Source organism: Mytilus galloprovincialis, chromosome 8, assembly GCF_965363235.1.
Source record: "Mytilus galloprovincialis chromosome 8, xbMytGall1.hap1.1, whole genome shotgun sequence".
Lineage (NCBI taxonomy): Eukaryota > Metazoa > Mollusca > Bivalvia > Mytilida > Mytilidae > Mytilus > Mytilus galloprovincialis.
In genome coordinates this window covers 90,934,608-90,945,335 of record NC_134845.1, presented here as the reverse complement: position 1 = coordinate 90,945,335, position 10,728 = coordinate 90,934,608, and the positions used below count along the sequence as shown (strand labels likewise).

Here is a 10,728-nt window from a genome sequence, read left to right as displayed (position 1 = left end):
TGTTACTCTTTCAAAATCAAATTGCAAAAAGCATGTGATGTTTCTTAGTGTATCTATTACCAACTTTCTATCAGTTACAAATCCTGCTTATTTGTGTCCATCTGATCTGATGAAACAATAAGTTTAACCTTAAGTTCGTTTCTATGTTGTACTGTTACACTACTGTCCCAAGTTAAGGGTGGGTTGGTATCCCGCTAACATGTTTAATCATGAATGTATCTAATTGATATGATTAGTAAAACCGAGTCACAAGTGAAACTGCTAATTGAAAATTGTCATCCAACATAAGAAAGGGTCATATAAAAATGAAATGTAAGAAAGTATTGCATTGTAAATATAACTTAAAAGTATTGATAAAGAAATAATAAACCATCTCATTGAGATTTGACATGAAGAAATTTACACATCAAACACACGTATATACCTATATGTTTGTTGATAGCAAGTTGATAAGAAATCTGCTGCTCCACCTGACCCTTTTATTAGAACAACAGGGTTGTCATTTTCAAGTACACTCCAAGCTGTTTGCATTGCACCAATATCTCCTTCAATTACTACCAAGACAACGGGCAATATTACGTTTGTAACAGACTGGGAGTCTTTCCTTCTTTCATAATTATTTGTAGCCTTAGTCACGTCATTGATTATTTCAGTCTTGATATCTACAATTAGCAATCAATTTAAAGAAAGAAATAACAAATGATACATACAAACAAAATGCAATGCATGAATAAAATGATTATCAACCATTTCCATCTGCTGTAAGACACTTACAAAGGCTGTCAGCATCATTCTATTTAAATTTCGGTGTTTTAAAGATGTGAAAACATTATATTGAATAATGCACTTTTATCCCTCGCAAAAAACCCTAGCCGTATTGGTCACGGTTTTTTTTGGAACTTTTTGTGATCAGTGCTGTTCGACTTTGTACTTGTTTTGGCTTTCGAACTTTTTCATGTGAGCGTCACTGGTTAGTCTTGTGTGGACGAGGCGCAAGTCTGGAATATTAAATTTGAAACCGGGTACCTTGTTAAGTTATTATTCGTGTGTTTCTCTGTCCTATATGTTCTGCCATATTTTTGTATTGTCGTCCTGTCATGTAATGTTGTCATTTCAATGTTATATTTATTTAACATTCCAATAAAAGCAGAGGGTTTGGCATGCCACAACACCAAGTTTAGCCCACCATTCTTGGATGCAAGCAATGCTATATTCTTTTAATTATGGAATGCAGTGCTCACCATGAAAGGCAAATTATGTATTTGAGCATAGAATGACACATCTACAATCAGTAGGACAACCGGAAGCGCCTGAGTAAGGATTTCAGCGCTCAGTGATACGGTTCACTAGACGACGTTGTCAACACATAATGGCGGCCATTATTTGACGTCGGATTTGGCATTCCTCGTTGAAAGTTGCATTAATGACATTCTTGGATGCTTAAACGTTGTGCCACACAACATAAAAGATAAAGCTTTATTCCAGATATTGCAGGTAACTATTTTCAAAGAAGTCGTATATCCCAAGAAATGATTTAAACGGCAAAAATAAAGTGTAAAATAATACGAAACATGAATATTGAAATCCAAGTTTTCATCATTTCCTTTTCATGTAATGAATTTACTATTTATCACTTTTATTATTTTATTACATTCGGATTTCGGTCTGGGGTATCCGCCCTTGTCTCTGGAAATATTATACCCACTGTCAACATCCGTTTTCAAACTGGACAGACAAAATTAAAAAAAAGTGTTCTTCACGATCTCCCTGGAAATAATTCACGCTATCACTTTGTGAACATTGTAAACATGAAACTGCAAATACGGACCAAAACGAATCAAATTTGAAAGCGTGGATGATCATGTTTCATGCCGACTGTAAGTTCTCTAAAAAAAGGGGGTGGGGTGGGTGGGTACTCCATGAATTTTGCTGCACGTCAAAGTTAAGACGTCCATGTACTAAATCATTAGAATGTAAGACATATTCACTTTAACTCTTGGCTACTTTATACCTGGTCTTATATAAATAAATTCCCATTTCATCTGGGAACAATTAATTTTATCTTCATTATAAACTAACTATCTAACTAATTTTATTCAGGATACAATCCAGTACAAAAGGATCATTGCTGAAACACATGAACACATATAAAAACATATACAAAACAAAACAACAATAAAACATAACAGCCAACACTTTTGACACTTATAACAACATGAACAAGCAAGAGACAAAACTCATTATATGTTAATTGTTTATGTGTTAAGAATCAGAATGTATTGTGTATTGTTGTCATTATTGCCCGTCAGGGGCCCTTAATTGGAAAATAAAGAACTTTGAACTTTTATATGTCCCTGATTTCATTTATATAATACATGTACACTCAAGTTTAATATTTTGGTGGTGGTTCCAGGATTTAAATTGAGAAAAACTGGGTTGTGAGTGCCCCCAAAATGTATATAATTTTAGCTTGTATTGTACATGTTATGATATTTATGTACATGTACACTATGATATAATTGAATATAAAAATGTTAACGAAATTAAGGATTGTTATCACACAAATCTGCTCCATGTTATCTAACATGTTTAACACCGCCACATTATTTATGTATGTGCCTGTCCCAAGCCAGGAGCCTGTAATTCAGTGGTTGTCGTTTGTTTATGTGTTACATATTTGTTCTTCGTTTTTTCATAAATAAGGCCGTTAGTTTTCTCGTTTGAATTGTTTTACATTGTCTTATCGGGGCCCTTTATAGCTGACTATGGGGTATGAGCTTTGCTCATTGTTGAAGGCTGTACAGTGACTTATAGTTGTTAATGTCTGTGTCATTTTGGTCTTTTGTGGATAGTTGTCTCATTGGCAATCGTACCACATCTTCTTTTTTATATTATACATAAAAAATAATTTTTCAAGACTTGGAAATATTTTCTTTGCCCATTATTGCCTTTAACTTTTATGTATTGAGCAAAATGCTTGAGGCATAATTATTTATAATACTTAGTAAAAACATGTATTTTCTTGGTAATTCATATGGCAAATTTGTATTAATGTGTTGATAATATTAACAATGCAAAGTTTAATTTTGCTTTGAATAATTTAGTATATAATTTATTTAGTAATTGTATGTACATTTGCTAAATATTTACAGGAAGGAGAAAGATGTTCACTATGAATCAAAAATTCAATACATAGGACTTTTATATATCAACAAAAACACTTGTACATGTGCATGTGTATGTGTGATATACATACAACATGAAAACAGTAATCAAATGGAATGTCAACGACCAGTGTCCAGTAATGTTGAAAGCAAAATGATTTTGATAGAAAACAATAGGACTAGAATATATTATGGGTAAGTAATCCAAAAGTGTCTGTTTAGGGTAAAAATAAGTCAGTTATTTACAGTGTGCTATGATTTCAATCCCACAAATATGAAACAAAAACATAATATACATGGTATGCAGACTGTTTTCATAAGGGAATTAACTAAAAATATCTATATTTAACAGTCAGACATAATTATATACTAAATTGTTCTTCTTTATATATAAAAGTTGCCAATGGAATATATTGAGGATGGAAATTATAATTAATGAGATATAGGTAAAAGAATCATACACAGACTTTAAGGTCGAATGGTATTCTTTTAATAGTTTAAAGATTTTATTCTGTTATCTATGCTGTATAAATGTCAAGATAGTTACATTTGGATTTAAAACCTAATTTCAAGAATGAAGGGTACCATAATTTAAATTTATTTTATGATAAAAAAAAAATATAAGAGAATTAACTCTTACATGATGTGCATCATATCCATGCAAATGAAGCGTTTTAATAAATCTGACCATTTTTATACGACCGCAAAAATTGAAAACTTTTTGGTCGTATATTGGTATCATGTTGGCGTCGTCGTCCGAATACTTTTAGTTTTCGCACTCTAACTTTAGTAAAAATGAATAGAAATCTATGAAATTTTAACACAAGGTTTATGACCACAAAAGGAAGGTTGGGATTGATTTTGGAAGTTTTGGTCCCAACATTTTAGGAATTAGGGGCCAAAAAGGGCCCAAATAAGCATTTTCTTGGTTTTCGCACTATAACTTTAGTTTAAGTAAATATAAATCTATGAAATTTTGACACAAGGTTTATGACCACAAAAGAAAGGTTGGGATTGATTTTGAGAGTTTTGGTTTCAACAGTTCAGGAATAAGGAGCCAAAAAAGAGCCAAAATAAGCATTATTCTTGGTTTTCGCACAATAACCTCAGTAATAAGAAATCAATGAAATTTAAACACGAGGTTTATGACCACAAAAGGAAGGTTGGGATTGATTTTGGGAGTTGAGGTCTGAACAGTTTAGGAATTAGGGGCCAAAAAGGGGCCAAAATAAGCATTTTTCTTGGTTTTCGCACCATAACTTTAGTATAAGTCAATAGAAATCTATTAAATTTAAACGCAAGGTTTATGACCATAAAAGGAAGGTTTTGGAAGTTTTGGTTCAAACAGTTTAGGAATAAGGGGCCCAAAGGGTCCAAAATTAAACTTTCTTTGATTTCATCAAAAATTGAATAATTGGGGTTCTTCGATATGCCAAATCTAACTGTGTATGTAGATTCTTAATTTTTGGTCCCGTTTTCAAGTTGGTCCAAATCAGGATCCAAAATTATTATATTAAGTATTGTGCAATAGCAAGAAATTTTCAATTGCACAGTATTGCGCAATAGCAAGAAATCTTCAATTGCACAGTATTGTGCAGTAGCAAATATTTTCAATTGCACAGTATTGCTATTTTGTGATAAACTTTGGTTTAGTTTTCTGTAATTAGTTAATATTTCAGTTTCATTATGTATATCTCTTTCATATTCATTTGTTAAAATTTACTGTTTGCAATAGCATTAAGTATTCTATATAATAAGGATGTTCTTATCCCGTGCATATAAACAATGCCGTATTTGTCAAAACCTTTTCAACTTTTGATCTTCAGTGCTGTACAACTTTGTACCTTTTTCACGTTCGATCTTTTATATCTAGGCGTTATGTATTCAGGTTTAGTTTTCTGTAATTAGTTAATACTTTAGTTTCTTTGTGTATATCTCTTTCATATTCATTTGATAAAATTTACTGTTTGCAATAGCATGAATTGTTCTATATAATAAGAATGTTCTTATCCCGGACATAAAAACAATGCCGTATTTTGCGAAACCTTTTCAACTTTTGATCTTCAGTGCTGTACAACTTTGTACTTTTTTCACTTTCGATCTTTTATATCTGGGCGTCACTGGTGAGTCTTGTGTGGGCAAGGCGCGTTTTTGGCGTATTGAATTTTAAACCTGATGCTTTTTGTTATCTATTAATCATGTTTTTCTGTATCTAATATGTTCTCCTATTTATTTGTATTGTAGTCCTGTAATATTATGTTGTCATTTCAATGTTATATTTAACTTTGCCATTAAAGTGCGAGGTTTGGCATGCCTTAAAACCAGGTTCAACCCACCACTTTTAATCCCCTTTAAAAGTGTCCTGTACCAAGTCAGGAAGATGGTCATTGTTATAATATTGTTCTTTTCTCTTTGTGTTGCATTTTAACGTTGAGTCGTTTGTGTTTTCTCTTATTTTTGAGATATTGAGATAAGACGTGGCACGGTACTTGTCTATCCCAAATTCATGTATTTGGTTTTCATGTTACATTTGTTATTCTCGTGGTGTTTTGTCTGATGATTGGTCTGTTTCTGTGTGTGTTGCGTTGTTCTCCTCTTATATTTAATGCGTTTCGCTCGGTTTTGGTTTGTTACCCCGATTTTGTTTTTTGTCCATGGATTTATGAGTTTTGAACAGCGGTATACTACTGTTGCCTTTATTGCGCAATATCAAGAAATATCTAAATGCACAATATTGTGCAATAGCAAAAATTTTCAATTGCAGTTATCTTTCTTTGTCCAGAATAGTAGTTGAATCAACTTAAATCATTGTTTTATACAATATACAATGTATATTCACTTTTACTACCAACTGATAAATTAAAACAATTTTTACCATTGAGTGATTACAAGCACTTTCTTTACGTTTTAATATTTTATGATGTATTTAAATGAGTAGTTATTGTTGCAAACTCCATTAGAAATTTGAATTGAGATCAGTTTTGGAATAAGGGAAAGGGGGATGTGAAAAAAATGGGGCGTGGTCAATTTTTTTCATTTCAGATTTTATAAATAAAAAGAAAATTTCTTCAAACATTTTTTTGAGAGGATTAATATTCAACAGCATAGTGAATTGCTCAAAGGCAAATACAAAATTTTTTAAGTTCATTAGACCACATTCATTCTGTGTCAGAAACCTATGCTGTGTCAACTATTTAATCACAATCCAAATTTAGAGCTGAATCCAGCTTGAATGATGTGTCCATACTTGCCCCAACCGTTCAGGGTTCAACCTCTGTGGTCGTATAAAGCTGCGCCCTGCGGAGCATCTGTTTTTTTTTAGATAAGAGAATGACTTGAGCAGACTGTTTTGAGGTCATAGATGGCAATAACAATGAAATACAATATATTATAATTATCATTCTTCATTACTTTTTGATTGAATTAACAAACTTAATTTAATAACAAAATATTTCATTTTCAGTAGACAACACATCCTGTCAGAGGAATAATTTTACTGGAGGATAAAAAGTTTGATACCTGGAATCAGCAATTTATATGAAATTTGTTATGAGAGATATATTCATGTACAGAATGGTATCCGAGGTGGTTCAAGTGATTATAAGCGGACATTTTTGTTGAACTAATGCAGGATTTAATAAATGAAAGTTTAACAGACCATGGGCTCCAAAGTTTAGTAACAAGAGGATTTTTTAAATATGTGAGAGTCATCAACATTAAAAAGTGCAGAAGTGAAATGTCACCATATTTATTAAAAAAAAAATCAGATTATTGACTCAGTTGTTTTCATGAATATTTTGTTTTAAGCAATTTCACTGTTATATAATTAATAAGATTCCACGTTTATTTTATACTCCTGACAACCGAATATTATATCTTCCCTCTGGCCTCAAGTGTTCCCTTTTATTTTGCATGAGTGTAATTTAAAAAAGCTCGCTTTTAGTTTTGGGCAAATTCAAGTTTTGCCATTCCAGAATTATTCGACTTTTTTCCTGGTAAATTAGACATGTACCCACATGTTGTATTTTGCTTTGGTACTTTTTCAAGAAATTGTGGATCAAGGCTGAATTTTATCAAATAAGCTCATTTTTGGATATTTATCACATAACATATCACATACTTGAATGATCTTTAAAATTGAGAATATAGGCAATGTGTCAAAGAGATAACAACCCAACCAAAGAGCAGAAAACGAGCAGAACCAGTGGTATGCTTATATTGATTTTATACTTCACTTTTGCCTTGTTGTTGAGATTGAGTGAAAGAATTTTTGTTTTGTTTATTCCTATCAATTAGGGGGTGGGGACCAGTATTCAACACTGCATAACTAAATGTATATCCCATCACCAGATATGAAGCAGTCAACCATACAAAATAGGCCCCCTCACTAAAAGGAGAAAAGAGATGCACAACATACAAAATATTCCATAAGGCTAGCTACATTGTATCATTTGAAATTATGTTTCATTTATTTTTTTTTACATGTGGAATTAATTGTTTTTTGTAAGTAGTTATTTATTCAATTCAAGGTAATAAATACAGTTACCTTTCAGTAATATGAAAATTAGAAAGTTGGGGTATGATCAATGCCAATAAGACAACTCTCCACTAGATATCAAATGTCTAAAAAGATAAACTTGAACAAAAAAGCAGTTAGTGAGCCACATGTATAAAAGACCCTGTTACATGACACAAGACAGGCTGAAAAGAAATATTCTGCATCTGTATGCAAAAGTGAAAATATGTTTAGAAATAAATGCATGTGTAGCAATGGATGCAAATGAATAGTCAATCCAGACAAAATCTGCAACGTTTTGGCGTATGTGGTTTATGCACAAAATTGTCAACCAAATTTTACATACTTCATTCAAATAATTTACAGTAAAGAGGACAACAAAATAAAAAAAAAAAGAACAGGGCGAATGGGTATAAGGGCAAAGCACACAGGGCGAACAAGTACATAGGCGGATCCAGGGGGCCCCCCCCTTTCGTGGGAAAAATTTGGTTGATACATGTAATATAGAGAATCAATGAAGCATGACTGGAGCCCCCCCCCCCTTTTTTTAGGAAAAGTTCTGGATCCGCCACTGAAGTACTATTGTGAATGGACTAGGATTTCTTTTGAATTCCCACCACCTACTTTAAATAGAATTGGTCATCCCTCCTATGCATAGATATATTGATAGTCAGTATGTCAATGCCCCAAGAAACTGCAAAATGAATTTTTAATGAGTTTTTAAAGTCATGATGAGTTTGAACCTCCACTGTAACCAGAGATTGAGAACCATGAGCCCTAAAAATGACACATGCCTTTGACAAAATAAAAAGAGCATGCCCCTGCCAACGCCCCCTTTTAAAAATAAGGAACCAAACAAAACACACAACGATAATTATATTGACGAAAGGAATATCAACAGCTTTTCTATGACCTAATCAGATTAAATGTTCATTAAAAACTCAGCGGCAGGTAACAATATTCACGGAATGAATCTTGTTTTTTATAAGTTACTTTGAAAACTTTTAGTTCAAGTACGATCATGATTTCAACAAATCAGTCGGGGTGCCATGATGTGTAAGCCTAACACTCTAGGGTACCAAGTATGGTATAACGTTGGTATGGATTCAACATATTGCATGCCTTCCTTGGCATTAAGATTAACAAAATTGCTACAAAGAAGAAAAGAATCCAACTTTTAATGACATTTTACGTTAGCATTTTCGGCGCCGGAAATTGACAACGTTTATGTATATACTGACACAACTTCGGTTGAGGTCGATTCCGGCAATTCTGCTTAAAAAATCACATCCAGTAAAATTTATTGATGTCTTAACATATATTTGATATGTTTCAACTATTTTTAGTGGATAATTTTTTCGAGAGATGAATTACTATCGTGTATTTCAGAAACAAGGTAAAGGGAGGAACAGCCCCCCCCCCCCCCCCCGTAGTGGGGACATACAAAGTAAAGATGACCATTCTCCATTTCTACTCGATAGAAGTGCCTAATTTTTTCAAAACACATACATTTTGTACCAAAGATTAGCATATGAAAGTTTTAAAAAAATTGAGTCGGAGATTTTTTAGAAACACCTCATAATTTTAGCATATCAACAGACGTAACGGAAAAATAGCCAAAAATGGCGCCTTATTCAATTTCGAAAAAAATCTATAATTTTACAAATCAGTGACACAAACTGCTATATTTAAAGTGGTTTTATACCTAATGATTCACCTTTTCATGATATTTGAATAAATATTTACTTGAAAAACAGAAACTCTTCCAATTTTGAAATCTACCGACCATGCAAGGAAAAACCTATAAAAGATTGAGACCCCTACTTTAAAATGGGAACAAATTTTTGCCCTGGCTTGGACACCTCTGTTCTTTACGAATTTCGATGCCAACAACTCGCGAGAATAGGTTGTAAAAGTTTTTAGCAAATCGAAGGATAGGTATTTTTTTGTTCCCATTTTTGATATAGCCATTTAATCCTATAGTGCAGAAAATCAAAATCCGAAATTCTATGTTCAGATGTAAAAAAATAAGATTTCCTTATGTTTCAATGATCAAAAATGAAAATAATATGTAAACTCATATATTTTTTCCATGTAGATATGCTTAAAATCGACAGTATTTATCGTCCGCACTTTTCCGCAAACGAATTTAAAAAAAATACAAAAGCGCGCCATTTTTCAGTTGACGTCGGCCGACGCAAAATAGTCCAATTTTCGGCGTAGGACTACTGAGCGCCGCCGAATCACATTTTGGCCGAAAAGGCACATCCGGTTGTCCTACTGAATGCTAAAACAACTTCGCTGTCTAAGGTTTTTACTGATATTTTTAAGCGAAATTCAAAGTCGAAGGAAGACTGCACAACGTTGACGGTATTACGTGAATTGTTAGAGGTCTGATTTCATTTTTTCAGTGAATTGGTTTTAATCTGTCTTATTATTATAAATTGATTAAAACGCAAGCTCTTACCTGAATCTTTGATATTCCGTAGGAAACTTTCGAAAGCATTTCTGCATTCGGATGAAATATTACGTCTGATATGTTTGCCTGAATCCTCTAGGAAAATAAACTGTGTATGATTTGGATCTAATGTTTCCTTTGTTGACTTAACAGGAATTGTAGTAATGGTAACAGGCTCTTTTTCATATTCTGTCAGAATCTTGACAGACTTTGTGGTGTCTGTTATCTTACAAAAATAAAAAATAATTATGTACTCTTATGTTATCAATCATCAAAAACAAATAAAAAAGTAGTTTACAAATAAAAGTAGAAATTTCTGCGTCTAAGAAAATAACAGCAGTTTATATATTGTAATATCGGTATCAGGGAGGTTTTTTGTGTTTGTTTTTTTTTAATTTAAACATCACTGATTATTGTCGATTGTAGGAAAATTAGTCTAAATTGTTATGACGTCTTGAAAGACTATCAACGTTTTCCGCTTATACGCCTTACAGCAAAGTCATAGCGCTGAAGCAACCTTTTTGTTGGATTTTGAGAAGGACTTTTGCTCTTACCAATTTAGCTGTACATTTTTTATTGAAGGCTAGACA

The 10,728-nt window shown here is 32.6% G+C and overlaps 1 long non-coding RNA gene across 2 annotated transcripts; it reads left to right on the top strand.

Moving 5' to 3' along the window:
* Nucleotides 1-1,596: 1,596 nt before the first annotated feature.
* Nucleotides 1,597-6,885, top strand: LOC143043666 (uncharacterized). 2 transcript variants are annotated; one of them, XR_012968535.1, is made up of 3 exons: nt 1,597-1,877; nt 3,153-3,359; nt 6,631-6,885. It is a non-coding gene; the product is annotated as an uncharacterized LOC143043666 (long non-coding RNA). The 2 variants fall into 2 exon arrangements; XR_012968534.1 differs by having other exon boundaries at nt 1,599-1,877; nt 6,628-6,882.
* Nucleotides 6,886-10,728: the final 3,843 nt, after the last annotated feature.